Source organism: Vanellus vanellus (genome assembly GCF_965231255.1).
Source record: "Vanellus vanellus genome assembly, chromosome: 5".
In the NCBI taxonomy this organism is placed as follows: domain Eukaryota; kingdom Metazoa; phylum Chordata; class Aves; order Charadriiformes; family Charadriidae; genus Vanellus; species Vanellus vanellus.
Genome location: NC_138910.1, coordinates 47,908,790 through 47,935,397, shown reverse-complemented (window position 1 = coordinate 47,935,397; position 26,608 = coordinate 47,908,790).

Here is a 26,608-nt window from a genome sequence, read left to right as displayed (position 1 = left end):
TACCTTTTCATAAAATAATCTACCTTCTTTTTACATAAGTTCTGTAAGTGCTATTTTTATGGTTATGATATTGCTGAGCCCAAATGTTGGAGAATTATGAAATCTAATAAACATGCCAGGGTCTTTTATTTGTCATTAGATTCTGAACACTTTAGGATTCACTTGGGTCACATTTTGAAGCTTTTCTCTGCAGCTATTAAGTTTAGCAATGCCATTTTATAAAAACAAGACTGATCTATTCAGACATTCACAAGATTCCTGAAACCAAAGCTTTAAGAGCTAGCTGTCACAAAAGCGCTTGTCGCAGCCAACACTACTGAGGAATGAAGGAGTTCACTGCAGATTCGTGTGAACTGAATCAGTATCAAGGGCATGTAGCTGAGGACCATGATTTTATTCCTCTAGTTTTTTTGCTGAGTAAGTTCTCTGCAAGATAAATCTGAAACTTCAGAGACCTTTTTTTTTATCTAGCCCTCCTTTAGCATGTCTCGAGTTTTTCAGAACCAGGTTATAAATATAACTGAGAGAAAGCAAAAGTCTTCATTTGTGATACGAATGTCTCTAAACCAAAAATATTTTTACAATTCTTCCTTCACTTTTCCTCTTGTTCTTCATGTTCTTAGACTCATTTTAAGGTGCAGGGGAGAGGAAGCCAGGGAAATTCAACTTAAAACTTGTTTCAATGTTCTGTGAACTTTCAGTCACTAACCTATAGGTGCAATTTTAAGGTTGAAAACTTAACAAGGAAATATGTAGCTTCTAATTAAATGCTTTTTTTTTGAGCACAATGCTATTTCCCCCTAGATAATAGAATTATGCCTGTTGGTTTTTTTTGTCTTCTTTGTAGTGTTTGTGTATGGTATCTTACTAAATATGATCTCAGAAGAATATCTACTGAAAAATACTGTTATCAGGCAAGAGATTTATGGTCTCAGTAGCCAATTTATATGGATAAGTAAAATGAAAAGCAAAGAATAATGGAAATTCTCACTTATTCTTACATTTTCTATGAAGGAGCTATAAGCCCGATTTATGTGATATGGGGCAAATGTTTATTCCTAGTTAAAGTCACTTTGATTGACTGTAATTGATCAGTATTCCTGGTTCATTTTTATGGTTTGCTTTTCCCTTTTTCTTCTTCCACTTATCTTCTGTTAAGCTGTCTTATTTTTAATCAGCATATTTTGTGATGACTACTTCACAACACCTAACTGTTTCATTAGTCTGAGCAGTCCTTTGGTTTCACCACTCTCTAAACCAGATGGACCTCAGCTGCTGTGAGCTACTGTAGTGTGGCATTACCTCAAGCCTTGCAGAACCAGGAGGCAGAAGAGTAAAGGTGACTTTGCAGGAGATCAGAGCCCTTAATACTCTTTGGACCATCCTAAAGGTTTATTTATAAATTAAGCTTTGGGATCCTGCTTTCCTAATTTTGGGTCTAAGTCAGGAAGAGTCAATACTTAGCAGGAAAACTGCTTTCCTGTGAAACCCTGGTCCCCATTATTCAACGCAGATGTGTGTACTCTGTGCCTAACTGAGATCTGCTTTTTTCTTACAGCCATTTTTTCTACATTTCAATGCATCTTCAAACTCCGATTAGATATGAAATGTTAGTCTTTAAGATTGCTTTTGGGTTGATAATAATAACAATACTAAGATAACCTATTGATTTTTTTTATTTTATATAAAATCAGTAAACCCATTGTTATTTTACTGGTAAATATCTCATTCTGTTGAAATCTTGAGGATATTTAAGAACTATTAGTATCAAATGTCCTCTTGATAGACAACCACCACAAAGCTTTTGCTATGTCTAGAGATCTTAACTAAGAGCTATATGGTCTGCTGGCCTCATTACCTTCTGGGAAGAAGTTGTTTTTACTCTCTTGTTGTTTCAAATCTTAAGAGATATAATCATGGTCCAGGAGCACACTGTACAAACCCAGGATGGAAATGTTCATGGAATCATAGAATGGTTTGGGTTGGAAAGTACCTTAAAGATCATCTAGTCCAATGCCCCTGCTGTGGGCAGGGATACCTTCCACTAGGTTAGATTCCTCAAAGCCTCATCCAACCTGGCCTTGAACACTTCCAGGGATGGGGCATCCACAACTAATGTTATCCCCATTCAAGGGGACAAGCTGCCTGTGCTGGGACCAGGTCTGACACGATGCAGCCATGATGGCCTTGGACCAGACTGCTGTGATGAAAGTGGTGGGACAAAGCTGGGAGAAGTGGTGGGGTTTCTGCACCTCTGCTCAAGGCTTGGATTCAGTTCAGGTCCTCACTTGTGGTCCTTACCTGAGCTATGCTGCAGCTATGTCTGTGCAGGACCATGCACCTCCCTGATCCTAATGTGATCCTAGCTTCATAGCTGGACCTCAGACCTCCCTGATTGCTATGGACTTGCTTGGCAATCTGTGCTCTTGACTGACACTGCCCACTGTGCTCCCTGACTTGTGTGACCACCAGAGAGTGTTTTGCTGCTTATGCTTATTAAATTATTTGTATTGCTGAAAATCTGTGTCAATCCCTTAAACCACATCAGAAATAATGTTTCAATGTTAGTCTGAGCTCAGGTGTAAAACCGGCTGATTTTTCTTCACTGGGAAGGCTGTGATCAGCTCAGACACTGGCTAAAGGCAACTGAAGATACTAACACATGACCCGCTGTTAATGATGTTAGCAGTGTCAGTCAATTTAGTGCAAATCATGTGTAATATTTCCAGTTGAGAGTATTTAATGTTGATAACTGCCATGAGTCTTGATGATGCGTGGAAAAATAGTAATGATTTTGTGTGTGCTTTTAAGCAGAGTTAATTCTTCAAAAAAGAAATGTTTTGGCTCTGATGATGCCACCTTGATCCCGGGATTAACAGCAAAAACAAAACAAGTTCGTATTTTGAGGTTTAGCCCAAAGAAGCAAGAAAACACAATTCAGTGATTACTTCACAATAAACATTTCAGAAAAGATTCAGGAGGACATTACTGATTTATAAGAATATGCAGTTCTAATTTTTTTCAAAATCTGAACCTGGAAAGTGGATTTTTAAAAGGCTAATACCTTTAATTGACAGCCTATTTCAGAAAAAAAAAAAAAAAAACCAACAAAAAACCAAAACCCATACCAAAACCCAACAGTCACTTCATTAGAAAGACTATAGAGGAGTGGTTCAAAATTGTATTTCTACCAGAGCATAACAAAGGCTATTCATCATGTAAGTACCCCAGGTTGCAAAGTTCCCATTTCATGAAGTAATATACAATTAATACGACCTTAAGGATGTATGCTATAAATATTGATGAACCTTTAACGACAGTGTGAGTGTTACGAAATGGATAGCTCTGGGCACATAGAACAAAGTCAGCTGAAGACAGGACACACTGGAGGGAAAAGACTACCTAGAAAATTAAAAAGGGAAATATTCCTTCCTTTTACCCTTTGTTCCCCTCTTATCCCCATGCCTGCATACAACCTTTCACGTCTTAATTGATTTATATGCAGGCAAACATCACCTGGATGACTTACTTTTAAAAGGATTTTAATGCTTGGAAAGTAGTTAAACAGAGAACAGCTAGATTCATAGCTGGCATAACTCTGCACAGCTCTGCTGAAGTCAGTGGATTTCTAATGACTTGAATACTTAGGAACCAGGTTTAAAATATGCAGCTACAGAACTTTAATGCTTCCTATTCAGTAAAAGTTTTCCTTTGGGTAAATCTCACACCAGAAGATAAAACACCTCTTCCTTTTCACCAAGAAAAAAGGGTGAATGGTTAATACTGGACCTGTCAGAAATGCTATGTGTCTCCTGTATATGGACAGCATGGCTTTGGAAGATCTTTCTGAACACCTGTGTATGGGAGACGAGCCTGAGCAGGGAACAGAGGTTTCTATGGATATCTTTCTACCTTACCTTCTCTAATGTTATGACAAAGATTTATTTTATGTCTGCAGTACAGCTCCATAGCTGCTTCTTTGTCTAAAGAGACAATTTGTTCCTATCTGCTGCTGAAAGGGAGGATCTGGTCCTAGGGAGATGGAAAGAAATAGTTGAAGTGTAACAGGAGCCCATACACACAGTGTTTGCTGTGGATACTCTGCAATTAAAACCCCCAAAACTATTTTGCTGAAATCTTTTGAATAGGTTAATGTTTATGTGGGGAATCATGCCTTTCAAACAGGATGGTTCATCGCTTTCCAGGTGGTGACAAAGTTGGTCATAAAGGTCCTTGTAATGGTGTCTCCAAACCTGCCTTGTACTACATGACCACTACAGTGAACACAGGATCCATTGCTATTTATTACCTTAAACTAGGCACAAAACACCCCTTACCTGCTTTAGCTACATAAAAAAGGACTGGTCTGTGTGACCATTCACTCCTGATTCTGCAGGAAAAGTTTTTACTGACTAATTACAAGTATTTTGTCTAGGTACAATTCAGTCGATTCTGCAGCAGCAGCTGCCCGGGGTTGATACAGGGACTGCAGAGTCTCTACCTGTGATACTAATCAAGACATTTAAGCATCAATTGGTCTATGCACAATGGGAGCTGCCTGGAGGCATCTCCAGGACATTCCAAAATCCCCTCCTGGAGAGTTCATTTGAAACTCAGTCAAATGTTTCCCTCTGAAGCTAGCTAAGAGTTTAGTCAATCACCTTGTCTCAGTGCAGTACATTGACTCAAATTTGTCTCATCCCAGGCTGTGGAAGTCCTTGCCCACCTGGGGAATCAATGACCAAGTGTGCTGGGAGTGCACAACCCCGATGCCCAGCTACACCACAACTGTAACTATCATTTTCTCCTTATGACTTAAGTCCCATATCTTAAATTGTTTGGTGCCGACTGGGAGATGTCCCCCATTTATCCTGTAGCACATCACATACCAACTCTTAGGGAGACCAACAAGAAGACTGAGATCCACAGCCAGAAAAAAGGACACTTCCATCTTTACCTTGAGATCCCATCCACAAGGTGAGATGACTAAACTGAGCACCTGGCCCAAACTATACAGCTAGAGGAAGTGTCACATCTGTAACACCAAGTTTTCCCTAAAAGTAAGTCTTCACGAAGTCTACTTGCTGCCTTGCAATGGACTCCAGCCTCACCACTGTCTCTCCTCTGAGCAAACTCAGAGGAGGAGTTAGATCTGGAACAACCAAGATGTTCAGCGTCATTTTGGGCTCGAGCCGATACGCTTTCATGAGACTGTTTTACATTAAGAGGTATCACAGAGGCCTTTGTACCAAAGGAAAAAAAATCAATCCTTTTAAAAAACTTGAAATATAATTTGTGTGCAAAATACAAGCAGCATATGTTAGAAGCAAAACTCAGTTATGCACCACCAGTAGCTCCTGTGCTCATGCTGCTTATCAGCCCTTCCAAGATAGTTGGCTAACAGAATCATTTGGGAATTTCAAGTAATACTCAAAATTCCTTTGAACATAGCATTCCATTAACTACAAATTAATTGGATCTGAAGGTCAGTGTGAAGTGGAACACCACAGTTTAGGAAAGTGGAGAACATACTGCTCATTTCTAGTACATTGGTAAAACTCTCTTGGAAACAATGTCATTGGAATATTTCAATATATGATGCATCCTATAAGTCTTAGTATTTCAATAGTAGCCCATGCCTCCAGTATTGATGAATAGATGTTTGGAACAATTATGAATTGCTTTTCATTGTCCCAGCTATCTATTGTAGATATTGTTAATTCCACTTTAGAGTGAGTAGACTGGCTTCCAGCATTTGTTTGATGGCACTTCAGAAGCACACGTGCGTATTTTAATTAAGGGGCTGAGCTGAGCATCACAAAAATGAATTTAAAGAAAGAAGGGAAGAATGAAGGTATGCTCTGAAAGGACTAGTAGGGCATAGCTAAAGGCCCTGATTTTTTAGCTTAATTTTCAGCAAGAAATGCTTAAAAGCTTCTGAACTTCTGAGGTTTCCTAAAATTTTTTGTAGATCTTCACCTACATATTTACTATTTTTCCATTGCTTTTGGTTTAGGGCTTCTTTTTGGGTTTTGTATTTTTTTTTTTAACAATTTCCATCAATTTATATAAACAAGTCCCTAATTCGTGTCATTTCCACTCTTCATCTCATCCCTTTCTATTGTCTTTTCAGTTGGATCCTTGTTATTAACTTCCTTACTCCTTTCCTTTTATTTCATTTATTTTTTGTTGAAATAGAGTATTACTGGTTTACCACAGTGGGAACTGAAGAACTCCAATTAAATCCCAATTGCTCAGCCTGACTCCATATCATATAGCAGTATTTTAGACTGTCAGGTTGTGTCCACTTACTCTGTGCATGACTGTTTTGATCACGGATTTGACCATCCTACTAATTAATTTTCCTAGATGTGAGATCAGGAACGTGGCCTTAAGCAGCTAATTAGAGATATCTAGGATTGAAAACAGGCATTTTACATTTTCTTTCTTATTTCTCAGTCCTGGTGAATATATTCCTTTTAGGAAAAGGAATGCATGCAGCCTGAAAGCAGCATCAGTAACAACGTTTGCACTGAAAGGCTCAATGCCAGGACGAAGATAAGTGGACTTTTCAGAGTGCGAACCAGTTAGGGGATAAAAGGTCATGAAGGACATACCTATGTGAAGATCTAATGAACAGTTAACAAGGCATCTTCCTCATATTTTCCTGAAACATCAGCTGTTCCATCACTACTGAGTCAGTGGTATGGATTAATTCAGTTTACTGTTTCAGCTTGGAGGTTTACAAGTTTGCAGAATTTCATAGACTTCCACAATGCTCAGCAAGAGATGGGGATTCTTGCCGGTTCTATGAATTAACTGGTTCCCTGTTGATTGAGCGTATGTAATCATCATTTTCCGATATGCAAAAATTAAGAACAAATGCAGCCTAGTGCCTACACTCTGTGATAATTGATGCTGGTTTTATGGATTGTATTTTCTTTACTGAGGACCTTCTTGCTGAGCAAATTTGACAAATGAAAATACTTGCTGAGATTTTATATCTATAGCAATTTTCTATGTTTTCTTCCACTAGCAGTATCATATTTTTGTTTGTGAAGGGAAAAACTATTGTTCATCTTAGTTATTTGCCTCTTAGAGCTGAAGCAAAAATAACTGATATTGAGGACACATTAAAATGGAAGCAGGTAGAAAAGAGCAGCTTCTTTTATCTTTCCAGACATCTTAAAAAGTTAAAACACACTTTTAAGAATTCCATTTATTTGCTCTACTTTGGTAAGTACAAAGTCCAGGTTTTCTGTTCTGCTGGAAATGCATAGCAGACAGCATCTATTTTCCTGAGCCTATCAGGCAGATGAAAAGATGGGATATATTGGAAAAACTTGGGTGACAACCTGCGTTTTCCAAGCTCTCTCTCTCTAGAAGATTAATCAGCCTCCAAACCTCTTTTCATACTACTCTTTAGGAAATAGATGACTCACGTGTGTGCCTTGGGAGATTGGTCTGTCCAGAGGTACTTTTGTAAAGTGAAATATCTGTGGTTTGGAGCTGAAGTTTTGAATCTGAGACATTATTGTTTTGGCCTTACTGTTTGCTTGGGAGGGGATGCAACCGGAAATACCTCGTTTATTCCTTCTGGAAAGAACAGACTCATCAAATGTAACTACATAGAATTGCCCACACTAAAGTGAGTAAAATGCAGTCACCACATTTGCAAGATGACCCACACTACTTACAATAATCATTTAGCTAGGTGTGGCCCAGAAATATTAGTCACAAAATAGCTTTCATTGATGCAAATGGCATTTAGGCATCAAATGAAACTGAGGGTGCGTCTACAACATAGTCTGTTGGTATGTATTATCGTGAAGATCTAAACCAATTTGCTTTATAATTGGCTAGCCCAGAGCTCACCACAGGCTGCAAAAGCTTCCCAAAACCTTTGGCAACCCACATTCAGCTGCCTGCAGCCACACTTCTGCACCAAGGTCTCCCTTGCTTGTGTTTTCCAGCCCAGAGTTGGAAACTCCAGTACTCTTGCACCCTTGTGCTCCAACAGCAGCACCCCTGTGCCATCTGCTCTGCCTGAGTGATGCAAAGCAGGCTTCAGATGTGGTCTGGCCTTTCTGGAATCTCCAGGAGGTAGTTTGCATAACGTGCCTGTTCAGGAATGTGCAAAGCAACAAATTGATTTTAGGTTTTAGAAAGAGAAAGAAGATGAATAGACACAAAGCTGTTCAACTCTGCACATAGGTCTATGCCACTCGTGGAAGTGAACTGGAAATCTCTTTTTGTCTGCAAGTAAGTAGCCTTCAAATACTCATCACAGGATAGGAAGATGGTATTTATAGGTAAATAAATGGGATAGACATGTATATACAAAAAGCAAACAACCTGAAACCTGTGATAACCGAACTACCCTAAAGGGAACTATTTGGCCAATACTATTTTTTTTTTTTATGTCAGAAGCTGAAGAAAGTGTCACTGTTAGATTTCAGTGAGAAGAAGATGCACTTCCTCCACACCCCACACTTATGCTTAACACCATCAACTGATGCTGTAATCAAGAAAATGTATATGAAAAGCATAGTCCTAATGTGCCCTTATGATAAGCACCAAAAAGGGGAATGTACTTCCTTAGGTTGTTGAAACAGCTGTCCTGAACCCAGGAGACAAATCACATAATGGCTCCTCCATGCAAGATCCTCCCTCGGCAGCCCAGCTGACTTCAGGGCAGAGAGCATATGAGAGAGGAGTAGCAAGAAGTTAGTAACACTGAAGGGCTGAAGGTCCTGTTGTAATGCAACTATTTTTGGTATCATAGCAATATGAGAAGCAAAAATACATTTTTGACTAATTTTATTGTACCTACGGTTAATGCTGATTTTTTTTTTGGAAGCCCAAGTTGTCTGTTGGAAAAAGTGATCTTACTGGATCTTACTTTTCTTTTGTTTGTTTTGTTTTTAAAGTAATAGAAATCATCAAACCCGGAAATCTCCATCACGCTCTAATATTTCCATACATTAAAAAAATATTTGATCATTTTATTAGTATAAACCAAAATTTATTTGAAATCATAGATTTTAAGGCAATGAAGAAATAATTTCAGTAACAATCTCAGATACTTAGGCTCTGAAGCATGATTTAAGCTGTACTACAATGCAGTGGGACACCTTTAATTGTCACTAAAACACTCTGTTAAGAAAAGTGTGATTGACATTTCTTAGAAATAAAACAGATATATTGATATTCACTGGGGGCCAAATTCTTCCACTAGGTATGTCTGGAGCTATTCAGAGATTTCAAATGTAGCCATAGATGTTTTACATTCCCTTGTATTTAACCTTATTAAGCAACCATAAAGCCATGGGGCCTGACCTGTTATTACTGAATTATGATTATCTCTTTAATGCCTTTCGTAAACCATGCATTAATCAATCTGCAGAAAAAAATAGCATTTTGTTAAAGGCGATTGAAAGACAAAGTATTTCCATATTTATGCATTTCATGCTTTACTGTTTGAAATCCTATTCATATGTTATTGTCAGTGTTTGCACCTTTTCTGTTTTAAAACAATTTAAGAAGAAAGTTTAATTAAAGAAAAAAGCTGTTGGTGATAAGAAAGAGGAAAGAAAGGAAAAGGACAGTTATTCTGCACTGTTAATAAAAGCATAATGCGTAAGTCAAGGCAATATTTTTTTCTCTCCCTGAACCAGTTTTCTAAAATGTTTATATTCTCAGAAGTTTTTCATTCGTATCTTTAAGCCTGTAGTCACATAATCAGATTAATTTTTTTTCCAGCAACCAGGTATTCTAAAATGGCTCTTGAATACATGAGAGAACAAATTGGCAGATTGGAGTCTCTACATTAATTCTGACTAACAATTTTTAAGAAGCCAGAGGGTAGATAGTATATCTTTCCACAAAGCTGCTCTGTGTATAGTTTTGCACCTTTAATTCCCAAAAGGGACATGTTTTGCTGCTGTTACACTAGAGAAATAGACTCAAGGCTGTTTTGTCTGGCTGTGTGTAAAGATGACAGAAAATGGCTAGATTGTTTTAGCTTTATTCAGCTACTGAAAATGATGGCTTTTGGCATTTTATATGTTGCTTTAGGTACCTCTGAGATAACCTTCACCGACCATCTCACAGTTGCTCCTTCATTCTCCCGAGGGATATGGGGCATTGACATAGCTGTTTCTCTGCAGATCCCATTTTGGGGAATGCCGCCCATGGCATGACAGCAGTAGCAGAGAATAGTCTGAGGCTGGATGAATTCTTTTTCTTTTGTTCATATTACTTGTAATGAAATAGATTACTGTTTAAGCAAAATTATCTTTCAAAGTGTCTTTTTAGTAGACTTTTCTTCGAATTTATAAGTACTTTGTAAGAAGCAACACAAAGACAATCTCATTAGGATCTGTGAAATTGGCACATATGGGGGGATTTAACACCTTTTGAAGTATTGCTTATGATAGTGATATGTATTAACCAATTGTCTCTTACTGTGGTGTGAACAATGAGATGAATCTGGAGTCATAGCAGGGAAGGATGTTAAAAGCTGTGGCGATATTTGTTGATAAATTTGCAAGAGTTGCAGCTGGCTGTAGTGCTACACTCACCCATATGCTTCACTGCAAATTAATGTGCTGAGTGACCCTCCCATCCACCCCCCTCACAAAAATTTATATCTGAGTGCTTGGTTTGGAAAACACAATTATATTTGAATTTTCTGTCGTACCTTACCAGGTTGCCATGATGTGTAAGCTATAATACCAAGTTTTCTAAAAGTTATAAAGGTAGAGCTCATGTTAGAAAATCATTTTCCCCAGATTATCAAGGTTATTTTCAAACTGGAAAAAAAAATTTAAAATCTCCATCTCAGTGAATAATGCTTCTATTAGACAAATACACAAAACAAAGTATGTCTTAAGTTGTGTGCTTTGCTGAAAATTCAAAAAGTGATGTCTCTTCTGAGACCTGTGTAATTCATATAACACTTTAACCTGTGATTAATTACAAAGGCAGAGGAAGCTTTGCTCCTTCTCACTTGTGCTTTCATCAAAACCGAAAATCCTAAAGTAAATCTCTGCTAGGCAGTAAGAGACCCAAGTGACTTCCTAGACTGATTAAAAATCAGCCATCTTGCTGAGTCTTGAAACAACACCGGGGAAAATGGGGATCTCTGGAATAGAAACATCTACCAGAGACCAATGCTGTAGAAAGTAACATTTTTTTTTTGGAGTGGAGAAATGACACTGAGAAAGCAAAAGAACACTTCTGCTCAAGAGCAAAGCTGGTCATTGGGAGACCAGGTAGGACTTTTGATGTGGGAGTAGTGTTTTTCATTGAAGATTATGAACTTCTGATGTGTTCTGGGGGTGGAGAGAGAGGAATGGCAATAACACAACTGAAGCACCATCTTTAGTTAATCCACTGTAGAGTGAATCACAAGTTAGTGAGTTTTGCCATGAAAAAAAGCCTCTTGACTGATGCTATTTGATGTGCAAAACTTTCTTGCTGAAAGTGAGTCATCTGTAAGCAGGGAGTTGCTCTCACTAGGAGCCTAGAAGTAAATGTTCCATTGCAAAACCCAACAAAGTTATTTGAAATAGATTTCTCCATCAAGTAGTATTCTGCTTATTTTATGTTTATTTGTGGCCCAGACACTCCCACAAATTTTCAAGGTTATTAGAATATATTTCAGCCAGACGATATGTCAGCCTTGCATGGTGGAATAGTTACCTAACAGATCAGGAAAAGTGGTTCCCTGCTTTGGTTTTGCTGTAGCCATAACTCAAGAACAGAAGTGAAAGGAAGTTGGAACACAAGACCCATCTTGTGAATGGAGAGTGGGCAGATCCCAGTGTGTTGATTGAAAAGGAAAATGTAGGAGTAGTTTGCCTGGCAGGTGGTGTACACAGCTGAGTTCCTCTTGGGAGAGCTGTGAAAAGCAATCAAGAACACCTCTGGGATCCCCAAATCCTTTAAATATGTCTCACCCAACATAGCATTTCTTTGCAAAGGATGAGGGGTCACTGAGAACACACGAAATAGTTGTTTTTAATGACTTCACCATCCCCACTTTCCTCCCCTCACAGATTCTAGCAACTTCATTACTCTCAGCAAGAGGTGGGAGTGAAGAACTATAAAAGTTGGGGCTTTGGGGCTTGTTGCTGTCACTAGATTTTGGTGACGCTGCCCCAGCTGTCCCTCTCTCCCATGGTCCTGCACATGTCTTGGAGCACAGCTGGCCACTTAACCAAAAGTGTCGTGCTTGCTCCTTTCAGCAATATTCAGGGACCTGAAAAAGGAGATGAGAGAACTTGCATAAGCAAAATAAATAATAAAAATAAGTGAGTAAAAAGTTCTGCATTTTAGTTTTTGGAACTGCATGAGGAGAGTAGCAGCTGGGGCTGAGCAGGGGAGGGGGAGAGTTGTAATCAACACACTCATTTTTCAGTAAGCCCCAGATGCAGATCAAGAAATGCAAAGTTTATGCTGACTGAGAGACAAGGGCCTCAGTTTTCATCCAGCAGTGTAAATTAAAAAATAATTATGAAGAACAGCAATTTCTCTGAAAGTGTTCAATGCCTTGCATATTTTTCCATAGTTATTTTCTTTCTGTGGATGAAAGGGAATGGCCTGAGACGTGGTCTGGGAATGTTTCATGCACCTTTGTTCCTCCAAGAGCCCTCCCCTGCCACAGGGCATCTCCCCTCCAGCTGACAAGCATGAACTGCTCTCGAAGCGGAGTTTTCCAGGTGGTGTGGCTTAGGAGCAGCTGAGAAGGCGAGGATAAGCAAACTCCTACGGGTGGAATTCCCGGGCAAGGAAATTGAGAAACAGCAAATCCATGGTGTTTCCATGGATTGAGGGAATTCAATTTTGGGGGAATGGATATGAGCCCTATTTGCACATCTAAGCAAATATTGAGCAAATCTGAACAAGTTTCTCAGACTTATCCTACTATTATCCATGCCCCAAGCAGCCCCAGTGCTGAATCATGGGTTCATTTCAGTGTAAGGGCAAACACGAAGTTGGTAAAGAAATCTCTGTCTTCACAGCTGGTGAAGGAACCAACTAGGGGAAGTGCCCTACTGGACCTACTGTTTGTTAACAGAGAAGGTCTTGTGGGGGATGTAAAGGTTGGAGGTCGCCTTGGGCAGAGTGATCATGAAATGATAGAATTTTCAATTCTTGATGAAGTAAGGCAGGGAGCCAGCAGAACTGCCACCTTGGATTTCCGAAGGGCAGACTTTTTCCTGTTTAGGAGCATGGTCAAGAGTGTCCCTTGGGAGGCAGTTTTGAAGAGCAAAGGTGCCCAGGAAGGCTGAGCATACTTCAAGCAGGTGCTCTTAGAAGCACAGGAGAAGGCCATCCCCATGTCTCGAAAAACGAGCAGACGAGGAAGAAGACCAGCCTGGCTAAATAGAGAGCTTTGGCTGGACCTCAGGAGAAAAAGGAAAGTTTACATTCTCTGGAAAAGGGGGTTGGCAACTTATGAGGACTATCTAGATATAACAAAGCTATGTAGGGGGAAAATTAGAAGGGCCAAAGCTCAGTCAGAACTCAGCTTGGCCACTGCAGTTAAAGACAATAAGAAGAGATTCTTTCCGTATATCAATAGAAAAAGGAAGACTAGGGAAAATGTAGGCCCACTGGTGAATGAGACAGGTGCCCTAGTGGTGGAAGACACAGAGAAGGCAGAGATACTGAATGTCTTCTTTTCTTCGGTCTTCACTGCTAAAGCTGTCCCTCACGATTCCCATACTCTGAAGGCAAAGGAGGTCTGGAGAGAGGAAGATTTTCCCTCAGTTGAGGAGGACCGTGTCAGAGACCACTTGGCCAAGCTGGACATTCATAAGTCCATGGGCCCTGACGGGATGCACCCGTGAGTGCTGAGAGAGCTGGCGAATGTTATTGCTAGACCACTCTCCATTGTCTTTGAGAGGTCATGGAGAACGGGAGAGGTGCCTGAGGACTGGTGGAAGGCTGACATCACTCCAATCTTCAAAAAAGGCAAGAAGGAGGACCCAGGGAACTACAGACCGGTTAGTCTCACCTCTGTCCCTGGGAAGGTAATGGAGTTACTCATTCTGGATGTCATCTCCAAACACGTTGAGGAACAGGAAATTATTAGAAAGTGGTCAACATGGATTTACCAAGGGTAAATCATGCTTGACCAATCTGATAGCTTTCTATGATATTATAACTGGTTGGCTGGATGAGGGGAGAGTCGTAGATGTAGTCTACCTTGACTTTAGCAAGGCTTTTGACACTGTCTCCCATAACATCCTCATTAGGAAGCTGAGGAAGTATGGGCTAGATGAGGTGACAGCGAGGTGGATTGAGAGTTGGCTGCGGGACAGAACTCAGAGGGTTGTGATCAGTGGCACAGAGTCTAGTTGGAGGCCTGTAACCAGTGGTGTTCCCCAGGGGTCAATACTTGGTCGAATCTTGTTTAATATATTCATTAATGACCTGGATGAGGGGACAGAGTGTATCCTCAGCAAGTTTGCTGATGATACCAAACTGGGTGGGGTGGCTGACACCCCAGAGGGCCGTGCTGCCATCCAGTGTGACCTGGACAGGCTGGAGAGCTGGGCAGAGAAGAACCTAATGAGGTTCAACAAAAGCAAGTGCAAGGTCCTGCACCTGGGGAGGAAGAATGCTAGGCACCAGTATAGGTTAGGGGTGGACCTGCTGGGAAGTAGCTCTGAGGAGAAGGATCTGGGGGTTGTGGTAGACAGTAAATTATCCATGACCCGGCAATGTGCCCTTGTTGCCAAAAAGGCCAATGGAATCCTGGGCTGCATAGAGAAGAGTGTGGCCAGTAGGTCAAAGGAGGTCATTCTCCCCCTCTACTCTGCACTGGTGAGGCCACAACTGGAATACTGTGTCCAGTTTTGGGCTCCCCAGTTCAAGAGGAACAGGGAACTGCTGGAGCGAGTCCAGCGAAGGGCAACTAAGATGATTAAGGGCTTGGAGCATCTGCCTTATGAGGAAAGTCTGAGAGAGCTGAGACTCTTTAGCCTGGAGAAGAGAAGGCTGAGGGGAGACCTTATTATGGCGTACAAGTATCTAAAGGGTGGGTTGAAGGAGGATGGAGCCAGGCTCTTTTCAATGGTTCCCAGTGACAGGACGAGGGGCAATGGGCACAATTTGGAACACAGGAAGTTCCTTTCAAATACATGGAAAAACTTCTTTACGGTGAGGGTGACAGAGCACTGGCACAGACTGCCCAGGGAGGTTGTGAAGTCCCCTTCTCTGGAGATTTTCAAGACCCGCCTGGATGCATTTCTGAGTAATGTGCTCTAGGCAATCCTGCTTTAGCAGGGGAGTTGGACCAGATGATCTCTAGAGGTCCCTTCCAAGTCTGAAAATTCCGTGATTCCTTGACTCTGTGATTCCGTCTTTGGTGTCTAGTACTTTGACCAACTTCATTTTAAATCCAGATGTCTTCCCTATGTGATATAGTCTCTGTCTCACCTAATACCTGAGTTACATAACGTTGATAGGCCTATGAAGAGCATGGATTTAAGCAGAGATTGGAGGTTCTTAGACAGTTAACTGGTTCTTATTTTATATTTCCATTGTACCATAGGTTACAACATAGGCTATTCTTCAGTATATCATGGGAATGTAGAGAAAATACGAATAACTTGGTTCATATATTTAAAAACATATAGAATGTGCTGGCTCATTCTGTGTGTGTTCCTGGTTCCTCTTTTAAATTATTCTTAGCATAAAGCATGTATTTACATTCAGATCAGAACTATTCACAAGAGGCATGCAGCTGTGGAATGTGTTACATATTGTAATTATAAAGATATATTTGTTCCTTTTTCCCTATGAATAGATTCTTGTATTGATTTTTTCATACTTCTACACACCTACACTGAGGCAATGGGGAGCAGGTTGATTTTATGTGAAACTACTTTAATTGCCTTATCTCTGGAGAAGAAATAGAGTCATTGAAAACCTCAGTTACAATTTTGTAACAATTTTTCCAAACAGACTTAGACTAATGATCCAAAACACTTTTCTCCTTAATTAAGACTGTAGTTATAGTTGGTTATTGGGATGCTTGGGAGGTTTGGGAAAAAAGAAAGCCTAGAAAGTTCAAAGAAAGAAATGTAATGTCGAGGACACATTTTTTAAATCGAATGAAAGCTATAGCTTCTGTAAATTGTTTTGAGAAAAAGATTTATCCAGCAGATTCAAAGCCATCTAATAAGTGAAAACCTGCACAAAAGCTGGAGTTTTACTTTTGATCCCACAGAAAAGAGCCAACAAAGAGTCAAAAGAACAAAAAAGAGCCAACTCAAATCCCAGACCCCACAAAGAGATCTTTGTGGAACATAGTGACCCTCAGGCTTGGCTCTTGTTTTCCTGGACATAAATGGAGAGAAAATCCAATAGAGTCAGTAGATGAGGCCAGTAAGGCCAGCACAAGATGTGCCAGCTGAGGATTAGCTACATGAGCAAAGACTGTTTGTAGGCTTTGAACCTTTTTTTTACGTCTAGCACCTTCCTTTGAGGTGATGTCCTAAAAATTGCTCATAGGTTGGCATGCTTTGGAGATGCTGTTTTGAAAAGTAGTAATGAATGTTAAGAGGTATTATGCACTGTTGGCTATTTTTATTGAGTTGCTTTTTTTTTTTTTAGTTCTGAAACATGAGGGTCTCCAAAATTACTTCAGTACCGTGGATACAAAGTTCTTAGTTATTAATATAACCATTAAATTTCAGTTTAAGAACAATTAAAATATGCTTGTTTAAAAAAAGAAAATAGAGGGAAGGAAAAATACACCTTGTCTTGGACCTGAAATACTGACCTCTGAAGATCTGAATCCTCTACAGACACCCTACAGTGATATTGAGTGGGGAGAGATGTACAGAAATGCTGACAGAGAATGTTGCATCAGATAAATAGATCAATTTTCTTAGCAGAATAACAAGATTTTTCCTTTGATATGGGGCAAATGGAATTGCTGAGCTGTGTTCTCAGTTAAGATTAGATACATATTTTGAGCCCAAAGCTCCTCTCTATCAGAAGTTAATATTAACAAAACCCACAAAAGCCTCACTGTTTTAAGTACTGCTACTACTCTATTAATGTGTGTGCGTCTATCTGAAAATATAGCGTGAATGGCTCTTGCTTTTTATCCATGAAGAAATGTATTCAGCTCCTTTGCAAGAATGGAGTGAAATGCTTTGATTCACAATGTTTGTTCTTCTGTAGTTGAGATGACTACAGGACATTAATTTCTTAAATGAACGTGCAACGGTTCTCTCTCTTATACTCCCAAGAGGAACATGTTATGGTTCTCTCTCATCTCAGCATCTACCCAAGCCGGGTATGGGTATTCTTCCTTTCCCCCTCTTGGGTTTTCGGGGACTCTTCTTTTTTTTTTTTGCAATTATCATAGGCACCTTTTGGCTCAGATGGTCTAGTCTTTCATGGAAATTAGATTTTAGTTAATCTCTTGCAAAAAATTCTGCCTTGTGTGGATGATGTCACGTTTCCATTATCTAACCCTTAATAACTGATTATAGCCTAATTGAATGTACTAGAGGAAAAACGACAGGATGTCAGGATATAAAGTTCATTAAGGAAAATCAATTTGCAAGGCTTTAAATTGCATTAAGGGCTACCCTTTAAATCATCTAATGTATTTCCTCCTGGTTTGGGAAGGTAAATAGGCACATTGTGGAGAAAAACGTGCAAGAAGAAGTGGTAGATTTTGTGGGCAAATTAAATTGCAAATGATCAGACAACAATTCCATTATCAATGACAAGCTGCCAAGTTACCCAAACCAGTATTTTGCAAGTGTCTTGTATTTTCCATTTCTTTGTCATTTAAAAATAAATAAATCTTGCTTGTAGGTTGTATCTCATTTTGTTAAAAAAAAGCCAATAGAGAAGGGTTAATGAATACTCACTCTGTTACTTACTCGCCAGGATGGATTTGGCAGTCCCTTTACATTCCAGAACAGATATTTTCATCTTTTTCAAGTCTATAAACAGTAGAAGCTGCTTATAGTCATATTCTTGGCATCTTCATCAGCTGGATGCATTTTAATTAGTGTCTTTTGTGGTATTAAGTCGATACAGTACCTTTGTGAATTGCTTCATAAAAGCAGTCAGTGGGAGACAACCTTACCTTGGCAGTTAACTCTTCACAGTTATTTGAGGACATGGTGATATGCTGGTGACAGTTGATGTCTCATGAAACTGGGTGTGTTGGGTTCTCAAGGCTAGTTGCATTGGCTTGTGGCTTCTTGGGTGCCCAAGGAAAACAATTTTGGAGCAATTCTGGAGAGGAAGGTAAGGATGATAGCTGGACTCTGAGGCCTGTACCTATTTATGCTACCTTGCATATATTGGTGTGGTCTGACTGGTATTAGGATATCTCTTGCTCTCTACATGACCTCTGAGCTTTAGTACCAGGCAAGAATGGTTGTGTTCAAAAAAACCAATAAAGTGATAGGAACCCCCCATGATATTACAAGGTAAATTAAACAAGATTCAGTTCTCAAACAGAGGCTTTACTCTCTAGCATCCTGATTCCTTCTTGGTACTATTTTGGGCTGGATTTTGAAAACATAATATGGGTTGGTCCATCTATATCTCTTCTCCTGTGGTCTTTGGCATTCACACATTCCTAGCACTGCAGTGGGAGACAGAGGCCCCGCTTCTGACCGGGACTCCCTTCTGGGGTCAGGGCAGTACTACTGGGAAGCAAGCTGTGTTGCGCGACTTCAGCTGCTTACGTGGTATGTGACAGCCTTTGATGAAAGGATATGTCCCAAACATAAATCCAGTATCATGGACACATTCTGTACCGGCATTTCTTCGTCCAAGACCTGACTGCTTACCAGAGTTTGCCATGGTCTTCCTGTGCATCAGTAGGGATTAGGAACCCAGATATCTCAGTAGGCAAAAGCAGACCTGAAGTCTCCTGTTTACAGTGATTTTCAGGTGAAATAATTAATTAGGACTTCAAAGGAAGAAGATGGCACATTCAGCATAAGTTTTAAGTCACATTTTGTCACCTTCCCAGAAGTTGTTTAAAGAGTGGAGAATTGGTACAGTACGTCTTTCTCTTTGAGATGGTTTATACAGAGTTTTTAATTACATTGGAGATCTCTTAAATGTAATTTTGTATGATGGCATCTGGTACAAGCTGGATGACTCACTTTGATCTCCCATGGAATAGAGGTTGACAGTAATCTTCAAATGAAGAGTAACATCAGCAGAAAAACAGAGGTGAAATTAACATATTGGAACATAGCTTTTCTTGTAATCATCATCATATTAAATATGGAAGGGAGTATTCTGAAAATCAAGTTTGCATTTTGAACAGCATTAGTGGGGTTGAGTTGCACTCATTAGCTATTTTGTATTAAATTTTATAAGAAAACTGATGGTGATAAGCGTTGGAAATGCCTTTTTTATCCTGGTTTTAATCATTTTAGATCATCTACTAAAAATCTTGTAATATTTTAATGGATGTCTTATTCATAGTAAAAAAAAGGTGAAGAAATCAAATATAGAAAATAAAAATAGTCTTCTCATCCTTTTGCTCCTTGTAATGCTACCAGAATAACAGTCATGGCACATCGGTGTTTTACTTTACTTTCAATTTGCAGCCATGTTTTTGCATATTTGTTATGGTTGAAAAAGTATGTTGCATATTTTTGCAATTATTTTGCATTTCAGGTACAAAATTTTGGCCAGTTTTCTTGTAAATTCCACATGACTGTTAGGCCCTTTAATTTTTTTTTTTTTCAGGATTTTTGAGCATTCCCAGTGTCTTCCCTGTGTGTAAATAAGATGCATCAAAATATACAGATGCTCATTTCTATGTGTTATCATCCCACAGATGAACTCACAGTGAACATTTTCATTCTGAATATGTTCAATTTTGTTGTTTTTTTTTTTTTTTTTTTTTTTTAAAGTAAGTAAAGTATCTTTATTTGTAAGTATCTTTATTTGGGAATGCTACAGAGGAAGAAGGTGCTTTTTATAATTCCTTGCATTTATTGTGAAAACATCTAAATATTCCTACAAACCTTCATTGCAATCTTTCTTCATTGAAGACTTTTATTCCTAAGGAGTGTAATATATATTTTGTGTGCCAAAAGCATCAGGTTAATTTTGTCCTTACAGGAATTTCAGAGGAGTCACTAAAGCCTTTCTTTCAGGACACAGATGCTGCCAGTGGGTTTCTGTGTTTTTCTGGCACTGGCTTCACCCCTTTGCTGCTTCAGTGAGGAGGGGTTCAGGCAGAAGAGAAAGGCCAATGTCCTCACATTTATAACTGTTCTCTCAGATGGATGGAGGTGGGCTTTAAATATGTTTATTTTACTTAATTATAATTTTTTAATATTATTTAATTGAAAATGTAGGTTTGCTATGGCCTGCTTCACCAAAAATTCAATCTAATTTGGGGAAATGCTCTTTGTTCAACAGGCACTACTACATAGAAAAATGCCATCGTTGCAGGTTGGGGTTCAGATACTTTGTCAAAGAAACATGATGAAAACTAACTACCGACATTACGCTCAGGCATCATTGATGCAATTTGGACCTAGCCCGAAGCCCAATGAAGGTGCCAGTGATGCCTGGTTTCAAAAAATGATCTATTTGTCACTCTTTGAAATGGCGATACCCTCTTTTGGGTTGACAGAGAGAGTTTTTGGAGGCAGAGACAAATACTATCATTATTTTCATGTAAGCTCAAAACACTGGCTACTGCAATGCCATTAGGAAATGGTGTATACTTGTGTCCCTGTACCTTGATTGGGCTTGTGAGCTGTGAGGGTACTTGGTAATTTGAATGCATATTGGCACAGATAGTATCTTTCTTTCTTTATGCATAGCACAGCAGAATCTCTGTCATTGAAGACAACTATAAAATATATAACCAGGCAGCCCAAGTTTCTCATTTTCATAAGAGTTGGGTGTATCTCTGGAAAATAATCTTAGCAAAAAAATAATAATTATGGTTGACGTGCTATTTGCAATTGAGAAATTTAGTCATGCAGTGATTGTCTGTTGCTTAGCATGACAAAGAACTAGACAAATAGAGAGCAAAGCTGCAGCAGAAAAACAGAGAAAGCAGTAAGAAATGAGTGGGAAAACAGGTCTTTGTTAGATTTGGGACAGTGAGTGGCATGATAAGAAAATCCATTGTGTATTTTCTATCAGGCTGAAAATCTACTGCAATTTAGGCGATGAGAAGCTCGTGTGCCATTGTGCTAGTACTGCTGTGGTTATGCTGCTTGTGGATGGCAGAGAGAGGGAAGCAATCCGATAAATGAAATGTAACCACCTAATGCATAATTCAGTCTCACAAGGGCAGTGTAGGAAAACAGTATCATATCTACACAAATTAATCTATCTTAGGTTTATGACTATCTCAAGGCCTTCTATTTCATTGTCAGTTCAGTCACAGGTATCTATGTGATTATTATTTCAAAGGAAAAGTTCTTTTCCAATAGCTATGTTTGAGAGATGCTGTCTCACAGCAAAATCACTTTAGTGAAGTATGCTTTCATTTTGAAGTACAACAGCAACTGTCAGTTGGAACCATCATTTTTTTTTGCTTTGTTTTGTTTTGTCTTTGTTATTTGTGTATTACCGTTTCAGGAAATAAATTTGTATGTAAGCAGTCAGTGCCAGAAGTCTGAACTCCAATTTGTCATTTTAGATGTTGGCACCACTGTGGTACACTACGGTCACCAATCCCAATCATAACCAGCTGGTTAATAACAGCTGTGTAAAGTTGGCTATACTTGCAAATGGCGACAACTTAATAAATACAGGGGGAAAAGGAATATTACAGCACTTTTCAGGAGTCTGAGGCACAGAGAGTTTTGGTCCTCTTCCTACAAAGGCATCTGGGTGTGCAGATTGCATTGACTGGGATCCATAAGGGAACCTTGGGCAGCTCTATAGGTGCTGGTCTACACACCGTGACTAAAGTCATACAGCCACTGCTGGTGCAACATGTACTGGGGGTAGTTTTTGAAGTCAACAGGCTGTCCTGAAAAAAATGAATTTGTGATATCATATCTTTGGCGAGTAATGAAGTTGACTGTAGACTCCACTAGAATGAATTAATGCTAAAAAATGAATGTAATTTAAGATATTTTAAATAATAATATAATAATACGTGTGTTATTATTACATCATATAATTTAATCATTATCATATATAATAATAAATTATAATATAGTGATAAAAAAAACAAGTACCTGTTAGGCCTCGGGAGCGATTTCCATTCCCTCTCCCTTCCCCAAATATAACTCTGAATTTGGGCTTCCAAAAAGAATCTTCCAGCTTTCTTGTGTTTGTTTTACTAGACAAACTTGTTTTGAACAAGGCATTGAAATCTGCCCAGCTTGCAGTCTGTGGTCTTTCCAGGCAGGCTATTTTATTTTCCGCAGACCACACCTGGATACGGGAGGCTCCCTGCCAGAGGAGAAACAATTCAAATGTGAGCCAACTACATCCAGGGGGAGACGGTGAGGGAAGAAAGAGTGATTTCAGAACTGGTGTTAGGGATTTCATATACGAAAATTGAAGATTCAGTAGTTTCTATTATCTTTAGGACTAGACATGCAGAGAGTGTGTCTGTGGCTCCTATCCCTCGGGCTATCTGAAAAGATTATGGATATTCTCTGCACTGTGGTGACATACTGAACACCCGTACATCTCATTCATGTATCATTGTTCACAAACAGGGTCATGGCCAGGGACAGAAAAATGTCCTTTTGAATTAGTCCAGTCCTTATTCTGTGCTTTTTATCTAGATCCTTCCCCACTAGAAATGTTTTTTTTTTTTTTCTGGAAACAATAGAAAACAGCAGATGAGGAAGCAGGCTAGAGCAGATATAACCACTTAGTTTCTGTCAGCTAGGCAAGCACGCTTTCTTCCTCCCTGATATAATGGCAAAAGAAAATGTGAACAAAAGTATGTTTTCATTCATGAAGTTCCTTCATTGCTGGAACAGATAAAATCTGAAACATGCATCCAGAGCCAGCGGCAATGGAAGAAGGAACAGGACTCTTTTATCAGTGGATACAAAACAAACAGAAAAGGAAAAAATTCTGATATTACCCAGTGCCATAGCAAGGGCGAGGAATAAATGGGTTAGAATTTAGGGAAGAAAGGTCTTTGGAGGGTGGTTAAACATGATACTGCAGTTTAAATTTCTGCTTGGGAGGTCCCAGAACTACAGACTGGCAAAAGCTGGGAGGGAATGATGGAGAAAGCATCATTCTCCTCTCTTTTCCTAATGCTCTTTCCCCAAATAACTTCCAATAAACACATAATATTGGACTTAATAGACCTCTGTTTTATCTCCGGTTGGCTGTTTCTCATATTGGTAAGCAGGTCCCCAGATGCAAGGCTGAGACAAGCATTTCGACAGTTCGATAGTAGCACGACATGGAGAGCGATGGGTAGGAGTGTTCTCAATTTTTATTTTTCTTTTCTTTTTTTTTTTTTTTTTAATTTTCTGTATCCACTCTTGTCTTTCTACAATATCTGCTAGAGGAAGTAAGCAACTCCAAACAACAAGCCTATTCAGTAGGGGCAGGCCTGATATTATCTATTTAAGTGGGATTTATGCTTCAAATCTGCAAATGTTAATATTCATTTGTACTTAATTTTACAGAGCTGTCAGAAAAGTATGCTGAGGGAACTAACAGTTTGTGTTGCTCATGGTTTTCAGTTTTACTGAAGAATACACCCAGAGAATATTGCCAGGAGCCAGTTAAGATATATGGAAGGTTTAGGAGGAGAAAGCAGCACCATTTTTGCAGATTGATGTAGGTGGGGACTTCTCCTCTCCCACCTGTGGCTCATGACTCTTTTCCCAAACAAAAGGGTAGTCAAAAGTATTGGTATGGACCAACTAATTTTGCACCAGGAAAAAACCCACAACACAAAAAACCCAAACATTTTTGCCACCTTGTTTTATTAGTGCTTTATAAGGCGTGTACCTAATGCATGAGGGGGTCATGTTTTCTTTCTAAAGGTATACTAAAATGATGAAGCATTTCTAAAGCCGATGATAGTTTATTCTTCACAGTATATTTCATGTTAATAATAAATAAATTTGTGGAAATGACATGATTTCCATCTGTTTTAATGCTATCTTTTACAACCCCATAAAAAGAGAGATTTTCAGGATAACAATCAGATATTGTTTGGAAAAAAAAGTAAAGAAGTTACTCAGTTTCTCACCCATAGTATATTTATTTGGAGGAGCTGAAACTTCATAATCATATCAAACCTAAATTGCTCTTGGTATAGCCATCAGGACTGAATCCATATTTCTAAAGGTTTCATTTCTGTGGGCTCTGGAAATCAGATTTTGTTCTTTGTACACTGAAATATTAATAAATATTGCATACAAATTTTTAACTTACCTTTTCTTTGTTTCACTGGGTATGGCTCATAAAAATGCCTCTTACTACACTCACTAATATCCAAACTAGGTGAAGTAGCATTAAAACGGAGCACATAAATACAGCAGAAATGTAAATGAAAGAACTCTGGTAACAAGACCTGCCTGACAAAATCCGTACAGACACAGTAATATATTTTTCCTCCAAAATATCTTAAAGATCTTTTGCTCTACCTCCTGCATATTATAAAACACTCAGGGAATTATAGATTAAGTCCTGGAATACATTTAGATCATTACTTCCAATGACAACAGTGCAATTCTTTGAAAGGTGTAGATTTCATATATACAGAGCAGCAGTAGAATAAATAACGCATATATTGCATTGGGAAAAAAACATACAATTCATGAATCACTTAGGGTTTGGCAGAAAAACAGGAACAGGTAGATATCCCCACAAAATGATTATGAGCTGTCTGGTGAAGATTCTGTCAGTGAATAATTGCAAGCAATAATATTGTTTTCTGTAATTTAATATAATATCATGCATGTATATCAACAATGGAGATAAACAAATCTTGACAAGCCACAGGTCTCAATTAAGTGTCACATTAAGGGCAAAGTTTCTGTTTGCTACAGGGCTTACAGAAACACTGAATAGTACCTTTTTACTCTGAAGAGCTGGTGGGCACCCTCATGGAGCTATGTATTATTCAGTACTTTAATTGGTGAGCACAGTTAATTTAGGCAGGTCTCAGGTAGCTTCTTCAGGTGTCACCTTTTTTTGGCTCCTTCCTGGTGATGTGCCACTGCCAGTGAGGGCTGGCTTCTCAAGGGTCCTGAAGGTTTTTGCTCCGTCAGCTCTAAGATGGATTTCCTTGGCCATTCCCTGGTTCGAGGTGTCTGAGCCGGTTGCATACAACCTCCCATTGATCATGCAGGTACCAATGCACTCAGGAGTGACTATAATGCCCATAGGCAAATGCAGCAGGAATGCCAAAGGACCCCGAATATGTGTCACCTCTGACACTGCTTGGAGTTGTCAACCTTGGCGCATCAGAAACCTTGACCTAAGCAGAGCCTCTGGGCGAGGATGGGACAGACCAGGTTTCTGAGGACAAGGAGTGCTGGAAATGGCAGTGGTCCCACCTGTGGGAAGGATGCTCTGATTGGGGGGCATGGCCTGCTTGGGAGGGATGCCCTGCTGGCTCACGAACAAGATGAAGTTAGCAGACGTGTTATCAAGGAGGACAAATGGAAGATCGACAAGATCCTCACAGTTATCCTACAGAAGCACATACCAAAGTCTTACCAGCATTTCAGGGAAAAATGGACAACCCTCAACAGAGCAAAGGTCAGAAGCTTCCAAGATGGCGGTGACTGGAAATTTGACATTTCCTACAAAACAGAAAATCCCCTCCTCTGACTGTGTTTCTGCAATTACAGATTAGGCATACGGACTACAGGTATAGCGCGTTGGAAACTGCTGAGAAAGATGATGTCCCGTTAGGGGAGGCATGAGAGTTGGCTGACCCTTAACCAAGAGTATGCATGAAGAAAGAAAAGGAAGATGATAATTACTCGAGGCTTTCTCCTGTGGGGAATGAAGGCACCTATCTACGTGCCTGGAGGGGCAGAGATGACGGAACTGGAGGAGATTCCTATGAGCGGAAAAAGACAAATATTGCACCTGTCTTCAAGAAACAGGATCCAGTTTCACTTCAGTCCCTGAGAAGGTTATGCCGTTTCCAAGAACATGCTGATGGTTGATTTTGTTTTCAAACTCAGGTGTCTTAAAAATAAGTTGTTCAATAATAAGACACTAGTGATCATACAGCAGAGGGGTCCTCATGGGAATAGAATGTGTCTGAGGTCAGTGTAGAAGTGACAAACCATAATCTCACTGCACTGATCATTCCTGTTGTCCAAAGTTATTTATCAGCTGTAGAAGAGGCAGGTACGGATGTCTTGAAATTTGAGACTGGAAGTGGGCTTAGTTATGCCATATCAGCACTTCATGTCTATTTTTAAATGGAGAAGGGGTAGGAAAAAATGAAGAAAATTGATTAAAAAGGATATAATACAGCTGATATGTGTCATACCTGCATGCTCAGGTGTCATTAGGTATATGCTGATTGTTAGGATTAAGGTTCATTAGATATTGTCTATCTGTGGGATGAGTGAGCCACATGGAAGAACGTCCTTTAGATTCCACTGAT